The sequence below is a fragment of the Benincasa hispida genome, chromosome 10 (assembly GCF_009727055.1).
Source record: "Benincasa hispida cultivar B227 chromosome 10, ASM972705v1, whole genome shotgun sequence".
Taxonomy (NCBI): Eukaryota; Viridiplantae; Streptophyta; class Magnoliopsida; order Cucurbitales; family Cucurbitaceae; genus Benincasa; species Benincasa hispida.
The window spans coordinates 51250968-51268546 of NC_052358.1; the positions used below are offsets into that span (position 1 = coordinate 51250968).

General features: G+C 33.2%; 2 pseudogenes; both read right to left on the reverse strand.

The window, feature by feature from the left end:
• Positions 1–3083: 3083 nt before the first annotated feature.
• Positions 3084–12664, reverse strand: LOC120089141 (annotated as a pseudogene).
• Positions 12665–13962: 1298 nt separating this feature from the next.
• LOC120089246 lies at positions 13963–17133 on the reverse strand (annotated as a pseudogene).
• Positions 17134–17579: the final 446 nt, after the last annotated feature.

Sequence of the window (17579 nt, forward strand, 5' to 3'; positions counted from 1 at the left end):
TAACACTTAATTTGATTCAAAAGCATGTAAAACAAGTTTTTAAACATAAAAGGGTTTTCATCATGTATATCTTTGAAGATTTCCACTTGCCTCTTACTTAATCCACGAAACTGATCTTCAAATTTCTCAGTAAACCACCAAGAGAATCTTATCTATTATTCTCAGCTTTTGATTGAGTGGGTTTGAGAGAGCTTAAAGGAAAAAACTATTTTTGCTTTGAAGATTTTCAAAAAACAGAATGCATGAACTTCAAAAATCTAAAAAATGAAAGTATTTATCAAGATCAAGCATGCAAGCACTCACTCATTCAGCTAATTGACACTTCAAATAGCACTAAGTGAGTGGGCTAGGTGTTGAAATGTGGATTAATCCACTATCAAATTGAGATCTTGGACAATTCCATTAATCTGTCTATTTTCCAATTTAAAATGATATAATTTAAGAAAAAATTAAATCTTAATTCAATTTCTATAAATTGAATTTAAACATGAAAAATTTGATTTAATTTTAATAATTAATTAAACAAATTTTAGTATATAATTAATTAATAATTAAATATTCAAATATTAAATTAATAAAACATCTAATTCAAACATGAATCCTATTCATGTAATCAATATTTAAATATTTTAAACTCTTTAATTACATTTAATTTCAATAAATTTAAACGTTAATTCTATCGAATATAACTATCCAAACCCTAAATTGAAATTTGAACACTTCAAATTCCAAATCCTAATTTCAAATTTGAATGTTTCAAATTCACTCAATATTCTAATCCAAAGTTTAATCTTTTACGAGCTAGTAGATAGACTTTATGGACCTACAGATCATGAGCTCCAATGATTTGAGATTAATAGGTTAAACTCTTTAACCCGAGTTAATCAATATTCGTTAACCATCGCGACTACCACTATAGCTCGATGGTTGCATTCTCCTCACTTTAAATATATTTCTGTCCATTTGATTTAACCATAATTAATAATTTGATTCTTTACAGGTCCTTCATATTTACAACAAGGTCAAAAATTACCATTTTATCCCTGTAAATACATCTTGCTCCTTAAGTCACCACTGACTTCTATTGCACAATAGGTTTATAGTTCAACTAATAAGCCATGCCCCTCTTGGTCATGAGAGGGTGGGGCCCTTTGTTCAAGACCAGGAATCAGTACTTAAGGGAACAACCTATCTGCTAACCCTAAAATGGGTAGAAGTGAATTCCATCTTTTAGGACTATATCCTCAGCTATCTATCCAATCCTATTCTCAAAATGGAGACTTGTTGAGCAGTGTTATTGAACTACTCTCACCTATGTAGATCAAATGATAATCCCGAATAAATAGGAGTTCATAATTAATTCAAGATGAAGATCGAATTACCCTAGGTCGTCTAATTTGAAATAGTCAATTTTAGCAGTAAACAATTGTTATAAAAAAAGTGACTATTTCGTGATCCAGTCTTAACGACCCAGATTTGTACGCATACAGAAAATTAAATGTCAAATAATAAGCTGGACGAAATTTTATTTAAAGGGGTGGAAATTTAGAAGGAAAAAAAATGAATTGGATTAATTGGAAATTTATTCATTATCCAAAAATAATGAATGAGGGAGCAGAATCAGGGAGGATTAATTGGAAGTTGGACGCTAGCTAATTCAGGAGACAACGGGCAGTAGATAAATTTTGTTTGGACACTACTCATTGGAAGAATTGGAGTGAATTAATTGCCCATATACTCTTTTGAAAGAGTTAAAAAGAGGAAGTGGAGTCCACAAGCAGTGAAGGCAACCACGCATGAAAACTAGCGAGATTGGAGAGAACATTGGAGAGAGCGAGAGTAAAGAGAGCGAGATTCTTAGCGAGACAGTAGGAAAGAGCGGGAGCGAGAGCGAGAGTCGCGAGAGCCAAATCAGTGAGAAAGCTGGAGAGAGCGAGATTATGAGAATAAAGAGAGCGAGATTTGGACAGAAGCGTGGATTATGCGTTGAATTTGGCCACGATCTTATAGATTATACATGGAAAAACCCAAAAATTGAATACAAACAAAGAATGATGACTAAGGGAAAACGTTAGCCAAGATTAGGTGTCTTATTGAGAGGAATCTTTAAACCCTAAGTAATTTTAAGGAAGCCACCTGTAGGATGATTGTTCACACTGAGAAGAGCTGAAAAATACTATAAATAGGACCCTTTGCTGAAGATTTAACCCATTCTCAAACAAATCTCAGTAACAAAGAAATCGTGTGAAAGAGTAAGTGTGAGTGAGGAAGTTCTGTGAGGCTAAAAGAGAAAAGCTCGGGTAAGGTGCTGCCCAAATTTCCTTCTAGTTTAAAAAGGGAAAGCTCTACTGATCAAATCATAAAGAATAATAAGGAATAATTAGATCACAGTCAAGGTAAGTAGTTTATCTCACCCTCTCTTTAAGTGTTCTATGGTAGTGTACCTTATTATGTTGCATGGTTATGTTAATTGTTATATTGCATTACATGTTTAGAACACATTTATCTACAAGGGACCCCATTCATTATGTTTGTTCACGATTACGTTAAAATCAAGTTTTAATTAGGTGTAAGTTATGCTTCCAGTCTAATCTTACGTTTATGTTAATGGTTGATGTTGGATGCGACTCTGGCCCTACTGACTGCATGACCCGCTAATCATCAGATGGGTTAGTTTTAGCTTAGGTCCTCATCTCTTATCAGGGAGGAGAGATATGTTGGAAGCATAACCGACCACCACATGTTATTATACGTTTTTCGGTCCCAACCATATGTTTTCATGACATGTTGCTTGTGATTGTGCATTTAGTCACTACCCTACGTGAGAACTAACTTACTGGGTATATTATATACTCATCCTATATTTTTACAGACTTTGTAGGTAAGGACACAGCGTAGATGGCAGAATTGGACGTCGCTCAAATGGCCAACCATCAAACTCACTATTATAGGCATATGCATTTTGTACCACCACGCTAATGTTTTATGGATCCTTATGTTTTGATAAATAAACTTTTTATATAGTTTTCTATCTAATTAATAAAATTTAGATATGTTCTTTGAAATTTTCACCAAAACTCATCTCATGATAGTAGAAAACGTTCCAGCTGTTCCTGAATAGCTTCTTTCAAAAGGGCTTCCGCTTCATTGGTGAATGTCTTCGTGGAAGATATTATTTCTTGAAACTGAGGTTTATTCGTTTTTACGTAAGTACTAACTCAACGAGAAATTTCCTTACTTGTTCAATTTCTAATGAATCAAGATAATCATTAGTTCCGGTATGAATAGTCATTATATGTTCTTCTACCGTGAGAGGGGCTGATTCGCTTTATCGAGATCAGAAGCGAATTGCGCAAAGGCTTCTAATTCGGCAAATTGAGCCAATTCCAATTTTTATTATCCGGCTACTTGTTTCATGGCTTTAATTTGAGTTGCAGATCCTACTCTGGAGACGGAAATACCCACATTAATAGCAGGTCTGATTCCAGCATTGAATAGATCGGCAGATAAGAATATTTGTCCATCGGTAATGGAAATTACATTAGTAGGAATATAAGCTAAAACATCTCCCGATTAGGTCTCAATTATTGGTAAAGCAATCACACTTCCTTCACCTAAAGCAGAACTTGATTTAGCGGCTCTTTCCAAAAGGCGTGAATGCAAATAAAAAACATCTCCTGGATAAGCTTCGCGGCCCGGTGGTCTTCGTAAAAGAAGAGACATTTGTCGATAAGCTTGTGCTTGTTTGGAGGGATCATCATAAATGATTGAAGTGTGTTGTTTTCTGTACATAAAATATTCAGCCAAAGCTGCTCCTGTATAAGGGGCAAGGTATTGTAATGTAGCCGAAGAATCCACTGTTTCGGCTACTATAATAGTGTATTCCATTGCCTCTCTTTCCTGTAAAGTAGTCACTACTTGAGCCACATAAGATGCTTTTTGACCAATAGCTACATAAACATATATTACATTTTGCCCTTGTTGATTGAGAATCATATCCGTGGCTACTGCAGTTTTACTGGTCTGCCTGTCCCCAATAATTAATTCTTGCTAACCACGTCCGATAGGGATCATCAAATCAATAGCAATAAGTCTTGTTTGAAGAGGCTCGTATACGAAACGTCTCGAAATAATACCAAGAGCGGGGGATTCAACTAACCGAGAGTCAGAAGATGAAATTTCACCTCGGCCATCAATAGATTTAGCCAGGGCATTTATAACACGATCTAAATAAGCCTCGCTTACTGGTATCTGAGTAATTTTTTCCGTTGCTTTTATAGAACTTTCCTCCTGTATCAACAAACCATCACCTATTAATACAACACCAACATTATTTGATCCTAAATTTAGAGCTATGCCTATAGCACCCTCTTCAAATTCTACTAATTCACCTGCCATTACTTCATCAAGACCATAAATACGAGCAATGTCGTCGCCTACTTGAAGTACANCGAGCTTTTCTCTTTTAGCCTCACAGAACTTCCTCACTCACACTTACTCTTTCACACGATTCTTTGTTACTGAGATTTGTTTGAGAATGGGTTAAATCTTCAGCAAAGGGTCCTATTTATAGTATTTTTCAGCTCTTCTCAGTGTGAACAATCATCCTACAGGTGGCTTCCTTAAAATTACTTAGGGTTTAAAGATTCCTCTCAATAAGACACCTAATCTTGGCTAACGTTTTCCCTTACGTCATCATTCTTTGTTTGTATTCAATTTTTGGGTTTTTCCATGTATAATCTATAAGATCGTGGCCAAATTCAACGCATAATCCACGCTTCTGTCCAAATCTCGCTCTCTTTATTCTCATAATCTCGCTCTCTCCAGCTTTCTCACTGATTTGGCTCTCGCGACTCTCGCTCTCGCTCCCGCTCTTTCCTACTGTCTCGCTAAGAATCTCGCTCTCTTTACTCTCGCTCTCTCCAATGTTCTCTCCAATCTCGCTAGTTTTCATGCGTGGTTGCCTTCACTGCTTGTGGACTCCACTTCCTCTTTTTAACTCTTTCAAAAGAGTATATGGGCAATTAATTCACTCCAATTCTTCCAATGAGTAGTGTCCAAACAAAATTTATCTACTGCCCGTTGTCTCCTGAATTAGCTAGCGTCCAACTTCCAATTAATCCTCCCTGATTCTGCTCCCTCATTCATTATTTTTGGATAATGAATAAATTTCCAATTAATCCAATTCATTTTTTTTCCTTCTAAATTTCCACCCCTTTAAATAAAATTTCGTCCAGCTTATTATTTGACATTTAATTTTCTGTATGCGTACAAATCTGGGTCGTTACAGACTGGATCACGAAATAGTCACTTTTCTTTATAACAATTGTTTACTGCTAAAATTGACTATTTCAAATTAGACGACCTAGGGTAATTCGATCTTCATCTTGAATTAATTATGAACTCCTATTTATTCGGGATTATCATTTGATCTACATAGGTGAGAGTAGTTCAATAACACTGCTCAACAAGTCTCCCATTTTGAGAATAGGATTGGATAGATAGCTGAGGATATAGTCCTAAAAGATGGAATTCACTTCTACCCATTTTAGGGTTAGCAGATAGGTTGTTCCCTTAAGTACTGATTCCTGGTCTTGAACAAAGGGCCCCACCCTCTCATGACCAAGAGGGGCATGGCTTATTAGTTGAACTATAAACCTATTGTGCAATAGAAGTCAGTGGTGACTTAAGGAGCAAGATGTATTTACAGGGATAAAATGGTAATTTTTGACCTTGTTGTAAATATGAAGGACCTGTAAAGAATCAAATTATTAATTATGGTTAAATCAAATGGACAGAAATATATTTAAAGTGAGGAGAATGCAACCATCGAGCTATAGTGGTATGTCGCGATGGTTAACGAATATTGATTAACTCGGGTTAAAGAGTTTAACCTATTAATCTCAAATCATTGGAGCTCATGATCTGTAGGTCCATAAAGTCTATCTACTAGCTCGTAAAAGATTAAACTTTGGATTAGAATATTGAGTGAATTTGAAACATTCAAATTTGAAATTAGGATTTGGAATTTGAAGTGTTCAAATTTCAATTTAGGGTTTGGATAGTTATATTCGATAGAATTAACGTTTAAATTTATTGAAATTAAATGTAATTAAAGAGTTTAAAATATTTAAATATTGATTACATGAATAGGATTCATGTTTGAATTAGATGTTTTATTAATTTAATATTTGATATTTAATTATTAATTAATTAATTACTAAAATTTGTTTAATTAATTAATTAAAATTAAATCAAATTTTCATGTTTAAATTCAATTTATAGAAATTGAATTAAGATTTAATTTTTTCTTAAATTATATCATTTTAAATTGGAAAATAGACAGATTAATGGAATTGTCCAAGATCTCAATTTGATAGTGGATTAATCCACATTTCAACACCTAGCCCACTCACTTAGTGCTATTTGAAGTGTCAATTAGCTGAATGAGTGAGTGCTTGCATGCTTGATCTTGATAAATACTTCATTTTTTAGATTTTTGAAGTTCATGCATTCTGTTTTTTGAAAATCTTCAAAGCAAAAATAGTTTTTTCCTTTAAGCTCTCTCAAACCCACTCAATCAAAAGCTGAGAATAATAGATAAGATTCTCTTGGTGGTTTACTGAGAAATTTGAAGATCAGTTTCGTGGATTAAGTAAGGAGCAAGTGGAAATCTTCAAAGATATACATGATGAAACCCTTTTATGTTTAAAAACTTGTTTTAGCATGCTTTTGAATCAAATTAAGTGTTACTAGAGTGCTTAATGATTATGTTAGCTTCCGTTTTATGCATCTTTAATAAAAAATAAAGAAGGAGAAGCAAATGTTGTTTTCGAAAGGAAATTTCAGAAGGGTGCTTCATCTAGTTCAAAACCCTCTGATAAGAACCCTGGACCTTCAAAGGATAAAAGTATTCAGATGAAGAAAAAGGGAAAAGGGAAAAGGGAAGAAACAAACTCATGCTACTAAGAGCAAGACGAAAGTTGCAAAAGAAAAATGTTTCCATTGCAATATCGACAGGCATTGGAAACGCAATTGTCCTAAGTATCTTGCAGAGAAGAAAGCTGAGAAGGCAAATCAAGGTACATTCGATTTACCTATAATAGAAACATGTTTATTGGAGAGTTCTCACTTAACCTAGATACTGGATTCAGGCACCGCTAATCATATTTGCACTTTTATTCAGGAAACTAGTTTCTGGAAGCAGTTATTGAAAAACGAAATGACTTTCAAGGTGAGAATAGGTGAAGTCATTTCAGCAGAAGTAGTGAGAGACATCAAGTTATTTTTTGGAGATTTTTACATTTTACTAGAAAATGTATATTTTGTACCTAAAATGAAAAGAAACTTAATCTCTGTATCTTGTTTGCTGGAACATATGTATAAAGTCACTTTTAATGTAAATAAAGTATTCATTAGTTCAAAAGTTATTCAAATGTGTACAGCTAAACTTGAAAATAACTTGTATGTGTTAAAACCAAGGCAAAAGCCATTTTAAATATAAAGATGTTTAAAATAGAGAAAACTCAAAATACAAAAAGAAATATTTCTCATAACGCCTATCTTTGATACTTAAGACTTGGTCACATAAATCTCAACAGGATTGAGAGATTGGTAAAGAATGGTCATCTAAATCAGTTCGAAGACATATCTTTATTTCCATTTGAATCATGTCTTGAAGGAAAAATGACTAAAAGATCTTTTTAAGAAAAAGGTCTTAGAGCCAAAGAACCTCTAGAACTTATATATTCAGACCTTTTTGGTCCGATGAATGTTAAAGCTCGAGGTGGATCTGAATATTATGTCAGTTTTATTGATGATTATTTCAGATATGACTATGTTTACCTAATGCATCATAAATATGAAACTCTTGAAAAATTCAAAGAATATAAGACTGAGGTTGAGAACCTATTAGGTAAAAGGATAAAAACACTTCGGTCAAACCGGGGTGGTGAGTATATGGAATTACAATTCCAAAACTATTTAGTAGAATATGGAATTCAATCCCAACTCACAGCATTTGGTACATCACAACAAAATGGTATAGCAGAAAGGAGAAATTGAACCTTGTTAGACATGGTTCGTTCAATGATGAGTTACACCAAGTTACCTTAGTCCTTTTGGGGGTATACAATACAAGCTGCAGTACATATATTGAACATGGTTCCCTCAAAAAGTGTTTCAAAAACACCGTATGAGTTATGGAGAGGATGTAAAGGTAGTTTACATCACTTCAGAATTTGAGGATGCCCGACACACGTGTTGGTGCAAAACTCTAAGAAATTGGAACGACGTTAAAAAATATGCCTATTTGTAGGATATCCGAAAGAAACAAAATGTGGTCTATTTTATGATCCTTAAGAAGATAAGGTATTTATATCGACAAATGTTATATTCTTAGAACAAGATCACATAAGAAATCATCAACCTCGCAGTAAGTTAGTATTAAATGAAATGTCCAAAGAATCTACAGATAAATCAATGAAAGCTATTGATCAAGCTGGTCCTTCAACAAGACTTGTTACTACATCACATCCTTCTCATGAGATGGGAATGCCTCGACGTAGTAGGAGGACGTTCAACAGCTTGACCGCTATATGGGTTTAACAGAAACTCATGTCATCATACCTGATGATAACTTAGAGGATCCATTGACCTTTAAACAACAATGGAAGATGTAGATAGAGATTAATGGATAGAAGCTATGGACCTAGAAATAGAGTCGATGTACTTCAATTCTATCTGGAAACTTGTATATCAACTAGATGGGGTAAAATCTATTGGTTGTAAGTGGATCTACAAGAGAAAACGAGATCAACTAGTAAGGTGCAAACCTATAAAGCCAGACTTGTGGCAAAAGGTTTTACCCCAAGAGAGGGGGTAAACTATGAAGAAATCTTCTCTTCTGTTGCCATGATTAAATCTATTAGAATACTTTTATCAATTATTGTTTTCTATGATTATGAAATCTGGCAAATAGATGTCATGACAACCTTTTTGAATGGTCATCTTGACAAAAGTATTTACATGTCTCAACCAGAAGGGTTTATTGAATAGGGTTAGGAGCAAAAAATTTAAAAGCTTAATTGATTCATTTATGGATTAAAACAGGCATCTCGATCCTAGAATATAGAGTTTGACACTGCGATCAAATCTTATGGCTTTAAACAGAATGTTGACAAACCTTGTGTTTACAAGAAGATAGTCAACGGTGTAGCTTTCTTGGTCTTTTATGTTGATGATATCCTGCTCATTGGAAATGAGATAGGATTCCTTGTTGACGTAAAGAGAAGCTAGCATCGCAATTTCAAATGAAAGATTTGGGAGATTCCCAATATGTAGTTGGAATCCAAATTTTTCGAAATCGCAAAATACGGGGATGAATTGTGGCTAGGGGTGAAAGGCCAACCAAGATCGGATATAGCTGGTTTTCCGCGAAATCTATTTCAGTAGAGCGTATGATGTCGATGGCCCGAGGTAGAGCACTCAATGGGCTAGGGTGGCCCCATTTCGCCTTACCAACCCCAGGGAAACTCCGAATACAGGCCTAGATCGTTTGTACAGACAGACTTTTGGGGTGCTAAGATCCAAAGTCGAGAGGGAAACAGCCCAGATCGTACGCTAAGAACGATACAAAATGTTGTCAAGATATAACATACAAAATTTTAAAAGGGGCAGGCTACCATTTAGACACGGAATTCATTTGTCTAAGGAATAGTATCATAAGACACCTCAAAAAGTTGAGAAAATGAAAAGAATTCCTTATGTCGACACTTAAGAAGCTTGATGTACGCTATATTATGTACACGTCCTGACATATGCTTTGCAGTTGGAATCATCAGCAGGTTTCAGTAACCCTGGACATTGCCATTAGACTACTATTAAGAACATCCTCAAGTATCTTCGGAGAACGAGGGACTATATGCTCATGTATAGTTCTAAGGATTTGATCCTTATAGGATACCCTGATTTTGGTTTTCAAACTGATGTAGATTCTAGGAAATTTACTTCAGGATCAGTATTCACTCTCAATGGAGGAGCTATAGTGTGAAGAAGCATTAAACAAAGTTGTATTGCTGATTCCACGATGGAAGCTGAATATGCAATTGTATGTCAAGCAGCTAAAGAAACAATATGGCTCAAAAAGTTCATGATGGATTTGGAAGTGGTTTCAAATATACATCTGTCGATCACCTGTATTGTGATAATAATGGAGCAGTTGCTAACTCAAAATAACCTAGAAGTCACAAATGCGGAAAACACATCGAGCAAAAGTGCCAGCTCATCAAGGAGATAATACACAGAGGAGACGTGATAGTCGTGAAAATAGCCTTTGAAGAAAATCTTGCTAATCCATTTACGAAGGCCCACATGGCTAAAGTGTTTGAGGGTCACCTGGTTGGATTGTGACTATGAGCTTCATAAATCTAGGGCAAGTGGGAGAATGTCAAAGGTATATAGATGCCATAGTTTATTATATTTTTTCTTTTCTCAACATTGTATATTTATATATATCTGTAACCCACTGGAGTTTTCGTCCAAGTGGGAGATTGTTGGGAATGTCCTAAAACTCGCAGTTTGTAATTTTGGAAACATATTCTTTGTATCTATAAAAGTATTGTTGAAGAATTTATTCAATACAGCGTTTGTTGAAATTGCATTATGTTATAAAATCCAATAAACAAATCCATGTTTGTAGTATGAATACTTTAACTTTATGAAGAGACATAAAAGAGGATCAAGTTATAGTTTATAGCCAAAAAGGTATTTAAGTATATGGATGAGATTGGGTACCTCATCCTAGGGACACTTTAGATATACTAATACAAATGATGTGATCCCAAACTCGTTCATGTGGAGACATGCGAGTGGAAGCATCCTATGCAAAAGATGTCTGCATAAGACCGAACCACGAAATAGTTACTTTTCTTTATAACAATTGTTTACTTTTAAAACTGACTATTTTAAATTAAATGACCTAGGGTAACTCGATCTTAATCCTAAACTAATATAAGCTCCTGTTTATTTAAGATTATCCTTTTATCTGCATAGGTGAGAGTAGTTCAACAGCACTATTCAACAAGTTTCCCATTTTGGGGATAAGACCGGATAGATAGCTGAGGACATAGTCATGCAAGATGAAATTCACTCCTACCCATTTTAGGGTTAGCAGATAGGTTGTTCCCTTAAGTACTGATTCCTGGTCTTGAACAAAAGGGCCTCACCCTCTCATGACCGAGAAGGGCATAGTTTATTAGTTGGACTATAAACCTATTGTTCAATAGAAGTCAGTGGAGACTTAAGGAGCAAGATGTATTTACAGGGGTGAAATGATAATTTTTGACCTAGTTGTAAATATGAAGGACCTGTGAAGGATCAACTTATTGATTATGGTTAAATTAAGTGGACAGAAATATATCTACAGTGAGGAGAGTGCAACCATCAAGCTATAGTGGTATGTCTCGGCGATTAACGAATATCGATTAACTCGAGTTAAAGAGTTTAACCGATTAATCTCAAATCGTTGAGCTCATGATCTATAGGTCCATAAAGTCTATCTACTAGCTCATCAAATATTAAACCTTGGACTAGAATATTGAGTGAATTTGAAACGTTCCAATTCGAAATTAGGGTTTGAAATTTGAAATGTTTAAATTTCAATTTAAGGTTAGGATAATTATATTTGATATAATAAATGTTTAAATTTATCGAAATTAAACGTAATTGGAGAGTTTAAATATTATATATTGATTTAAATATTCATTAGATGAATAGAATTCATGTTTGAATTAGGTGTTTTATTAATTTAATATTTGATATTAAATTATTAATTAATTAATTAATTAATTAATTGAAATTAAATCATTTTTTCATTTTTAAATTCAATTTATAGAAATTGAATTAATATTTATTTTTTTCTTAAATTAAATCATTTTAAATTGAAAAATATACATATTAGTGGAATTGTCCAAGATCTCAATTTGATATAGATTAATCCACATTTCAACACCTAGGTCACTCACTTAGTGCTACTTGAAGTATCAAATAGTTGAATGAGCGAGTGTTTGCATGCTTGATCTTGATAAATACTTCATTTTTTAGATTTTTGAAGTTCATGCATTTTGTTTTTTGAAAATCTTCAAATTAAAAATAATTTTTGCTCTTAAGCTCTCTCAAACTCACTCAATCCCTCTCAATTTTGAGTTTCCACCACTCAATCCAAGGCTGAGAATAGTAGAGAAGATTCTCTTGGTAGTTTACTGAGAAATTTGGAGATCAATTTCATGGATTAAGCAAAAAGCAAGTGGAAATCTTCAAAGGTATACATGATGAAACCCTTTTATGTTTAAAAACTTGTTTTAGCATGTTTTTTTTACTCAAATTAAGTGTAATTAGGGTGCTTAATGATTCTGTTAACTTTCGTCTTATGCATTTTTACTCTTATCACTTGTAACATCAATTGAAACCAATTATAAAGCTTCTAATCAGATGTTGTTGCTTGAATCCTCTTAATTAAGTTCACCTCCGCTTGTATGTGAGAATTCAACGCTAACTGTAGCTTTTTGCTCTTGAGCGTGTGATTGGTCCCAGAGGTAACACAAGGGCCTCCTGGTTCATATCACAATCTCATTTTATAGGATACCCCATTCTTAAGCCTCCACATGAACGATTTGGATCACATTGTTTGTAACACTTACAATATTTGTAATAATTACAAAGTGGGTTGTACCCATAGTGTTACAAGGATATAGGGTTGGCAACGGGGCCGGGTCGAGGCGGGGGACTCCCCATCCCCGTCCCCGCGGGGACCTATTAAAAAATAAAAAATTTAATCGGGGACGGGGACGGGATACTGCCCCCGTCCCCGAACGGGCCCCGAATAAATTCTCTGGTTTGACCCCATCCCCGATCAAACCGGGGAATCCCCGCCTCGTCGGATTTTTTTGCCAACCCTACAAGGATAAGACACCCAACCTTATCCATGTACTATAAACTCTTTAGCTTATTACTTGAACATTATCTACCTATATGTTTACTACATTATGTTCAAGTCTCATGAAATACTCTTGAAATTTTCTCGTAATGGATAACTCACTAATGCATATTTAAAATAATCAATTAATATATCAAATAACAAATTAACTACGTGACTTTAGGACATAAATTCCAACAATTAAATCTTAGGTAGGTTGTCATCTTAGAATGTACTCATTTTTAAGTGTACACTAAATGGATAGTTGAATTAAATTGTTCAAAGTATGTATCAATTTAATTCTTCCATATTCATATAAGTGGATAGAACTTAAACTTGAGCCCAAATTTTGTTGGAGAAAGATTTTTCTTTTTATTGAAGAAAATACTAGACAAAAATGGGAAAAACGAGAGATATCATTCTTTCAATTTAAATTTAGTGTCAGTATTTTCAATTATTTAAATTAGTTTCCTATAGTTTTAATGAATCTTAAATCTAGTATTTATACTTTTATTAAATCTTAATTAGTTTTTGAAAGTTAAATTTTATCAAAATTGATTAAATAATAATCTTAAGGTTTAAATACTTACATTTTCTTTGGTTAATTTTGGTCTCTATACGTTCAAAATGTTTTTTTGGTCTCTATACTTTCAAAATATTCATTTTAATCTTTGTATTCTCAATTTTGATTTATTTTGGTCTTTATACTTTCAATTTTGGTTCATGGACCCTATACTTTTAAAAGTAGGGATCAAAGTAGCATTTAAACCTAATAATAATAATTTTTATGGTGGACATATTTTTGAAATGTTGTAAAAAGAATGTTGATAGAGACTAAAATTCAACAATAAACTTAACAACATAAACTATTTTTAAGATTTATTGAAAGTACATCAACTAAATTTAAACATTTGAAAATACAAAGATTAAAATGAAATGAAATTCAAACTACAACTATCAAAATTCATATTGAACAGATGTTGCATCAATTGTCCATTTGAATCCACATTTTTCTTTTATAAACAAATTAATTAATAGAACATAACAAATGAAAGAATGTAATTACACAAAGCATAAATCCAAATTACATGTTAATTAATTAGGATGTTTTATAATTCTTTGCAAAACTACTGTCCTTGCCCTTGTAATGTCTCTACTACACAAATCAGCTTGAACCCCCAAATCCTCAACACTCTTCATGAACACCCCAAGTTTCTTCTTCATTTCCTCCACCCCAACCTTCAAAGCTTCCTCTTTAATGGCGAAATCCGCCTTCTCCAACATTCCTTCAATCTCAATCTCGAGCTTTTCGACCAAAACCCGAATGTTGTCCATGTCTTTGATGGCTATGTAAGTCCCTACTTGCATTGAGTTTATCACTTCCTTTTGCGCTTTCACCGCATTCTCATAGCTCTTCCATAAAGAATCAATCCATTTTCCCATGGAACCTAGGGGAATGGAGGAAGCTGCCGATAGTGCTGCGGCGACCGGTGGTGCCGTGATGACCGTCGCCACCACAGAGCATATTAACACGGCGGCAAATGTGGCGGCGAATATCATGCATGAGAGCTTTCTCCATGTGTTGATGGACTTTAGCTTCTTGTCCAGTTTATTTTTCTTTTGTTGAAGCTTCTCAAGCATTGCCTGTGTTGAGAATATGAATAAAATGATAATGAATTTAAATTTTAGGTTTTGTGGTGATTTGAATTCCTACCATACTATATTTTTTTTTATCTATGTTTAATTTCAATTCCATGTTTAAGATTTTGTTTAGTAGACCTTATAAAATTTAAATTTTTTTATTCCATAAAAAATATTTTAAAATTTTCTAATAGGTTTCAAAATTGTTATTTTGTGTGTCATAGAATCTTAAGAAAATTGTGATAAGTTAAAGGATCTTTTATACAGAAAATTAGAATCTTATATATATATATATAAGTTATAGATCAATTTGATATTTAGATGTTCACGGAAAAGAAAATAAAATTAAAAAAAAAAAAAAAGAGTGAGAGAAACGAAAAAATAAATTTTAATTAATAATTTTTTATAGTGTACTTTTTTTTTTTTTTTTTTGCCAATTTTCTTTTTTCCTTTAGTTAAAAATTTTAAACCATTTCAATTCAACAAATAACAAACCAACCGAATTTATTTGATTTTTTAAAAAGAAAAATGAAAAGAAAAAAAAAGTTAGGTTCTATTAAAACCTTCTAAAATAAAGTAATGATTAAATTACAAGTTTACTCAAATTTTTAATGGTCTATTTTCAAATTTTGAACAAGTGTGTAATAAATTTTTGGAAAAGATACATTTTTTCCCTAGTTTTGGGTTTCATTTCAATTTATCTTGAAATTTGAGTTTTGTTTTAATATGATCTCTAAGTTTCAAGATATTACAATTTTATCTTAAAATTTGAGTTTTATTTTAATATGATCCCTAAGTTTCAAAAATTAAAAGAATTATAATTAATTAAGTTTCACTTTGAGTCTTTCCTGTTAACATCTATAATTAATTTCAAAGAATTATAATTAATTAAATTTCACCATTATTTTCATTGTTTTCAAAAAATAACTTTAATATTTTACTTTATAATTATTTTTAATTAATCAATAAATATTGATACCACAAATCAAGGTTAAAAGAGCAAATCTTGAAATTATGAACCAAATTTAAAAAAAATCAAATACGGTAAAATTTGTAATATTTTGAAATTTAAAAGCTAAATTGAAATCAAACTCAAAACTAAAGGACTGAAAACATAACATTATAAATTCTATGAACCAAATAAAAACTAAACCTAAAATTTAGATCAAAAAAATATTTTTTTTTTCTAAATCTTTAATCTTGCAATTTATATTCCATGGGTCTCTTAATTTTCAATAAAAAGATTTTTTTTTTTTTCAATAAAAAGAAATTATTTTTTTTTCTATCTTTATCACAATTTTTAAATATAAAAAAATTTATTTATACAAAATAGTAAAATTTTAATTTTTTTTGTTGAGACGAGATGAAAATTGATAGAAGTCTAACACTGATTAGAAGTCATGTCCATCATTTATTTTTTTTATTATTTTTATAAATAGTTTAACATTTTTTCTATTTACGAAAATTTTTCAAACATTAATTTCAAATATTAATTTATCTACACAAATTTAAACTTTAATTTAACCTAATTAAAGATTAAGGGGTTATTTAAGATTACCGTTTGGTGTTGATAAACAGAGTTGAAGATTCTGAAGAAGTCATCGGTGAAGGGATCGCCGGAGGCCTTAAAATTCCTCAATTCCTTCAGAGTTTTAGCGAACTGATTCGAACCCACTTGATTTTCCCTTTCTTCCTCCTCGAATTGTCTCACCGCCATTAAAATCAGTAGCTGACTATCCCGAGCTCGCTTCAAACAGTTTTCCAGAGCAGTGCAGAAATCCAACGTCTCCAAGCTATTCTCAAAGTAATCTTCCACCAGCTCAAACAGCTCTTGATTCTTCCAAATGTCCTTTTTACATTGCAATATCACTCGAACCACTTCCTGGTTTATTTCCAGCAGACATTCCGTCACTTGTTTCAGGGAATCCAAAGACAGAGCTCTGACTTCCACTCCGCCGTCGGCTAATGTCGTCAGCACTTGATTAGCTCTGGCTTGGAGAGCTTTGTCAAATGATCGGACATCGTCGTCGGCCCGGCACGCGGCTTGGTAGGCATCAAGATTTATGGCGGCTATGGCTGGTTGGAGTTCTTCGGTGGTGGTGTTTCTTTTGGTGCCGTGGTAGTTTCCCATGGTGAAAGAGGGGAAGGGAAGAAGAACAGGGGAAATGGATTTAGGGGGTAAAGAAAGAAAGCCCAGAAGGGAAAGATGAGGAGGGATTGATTTAAAACAAAGATTGAGGAAGGAAGATAAATTTTGAGGCTGTAGAAAGGGAAATGATTTGGTTGAGAAACAGAGGATGAGAGATTCAGATGGAATTGAGATGAGACAAAGGGAAGAAAAGGAATGGAGAAGGAAAGTTAAAGTGAAAGATAGAGGAAATAGAGATAGCGAAGAATATATAAGGCGTTAACAAGCGAAGAAGAAGAAGAAGAAGAAGAAGAAAGTGTTGAAGAAGAGAATGGCTTGCACGCATGAAGAAAATGGAAACAGAACGCTTGGCCTGTGTTAAATGGGACGGGAAGCAATCTCTCTCTACAATTCTCTCTCTTACGCCATTAATAAATACATACCTTCAAACACTTCCCCAAATTTTGATTTTTCAATTTTAGTCCATATAGTTTTAAAATTCTCCGATCTCCATTAAAATTATGCAATGATAGTCCGTTGAATAATGATTTGGTTTTTAATTTTTAAATTTTTTAAAAGTGTCAACGATTGTTAGGAGGCGACATTGGAGAATACGAGTCCAATAAGAAAAAAATCAGACTCACAAGTTTCAGGCCCATTAGCCAAGTCGAAGGAATTATACTACTAAAGAAATAATCGAATTGAGATCGACACCGGCGTAACCATCTTGACATTGCCAACATTACACATAATTTCACGTGGATGTCAAAGAAAGAGTCTTATAAATAATCTCAGTCGAAAACTCTAAGGAGATAGCAAGTAAACTCTAGAGAAGAG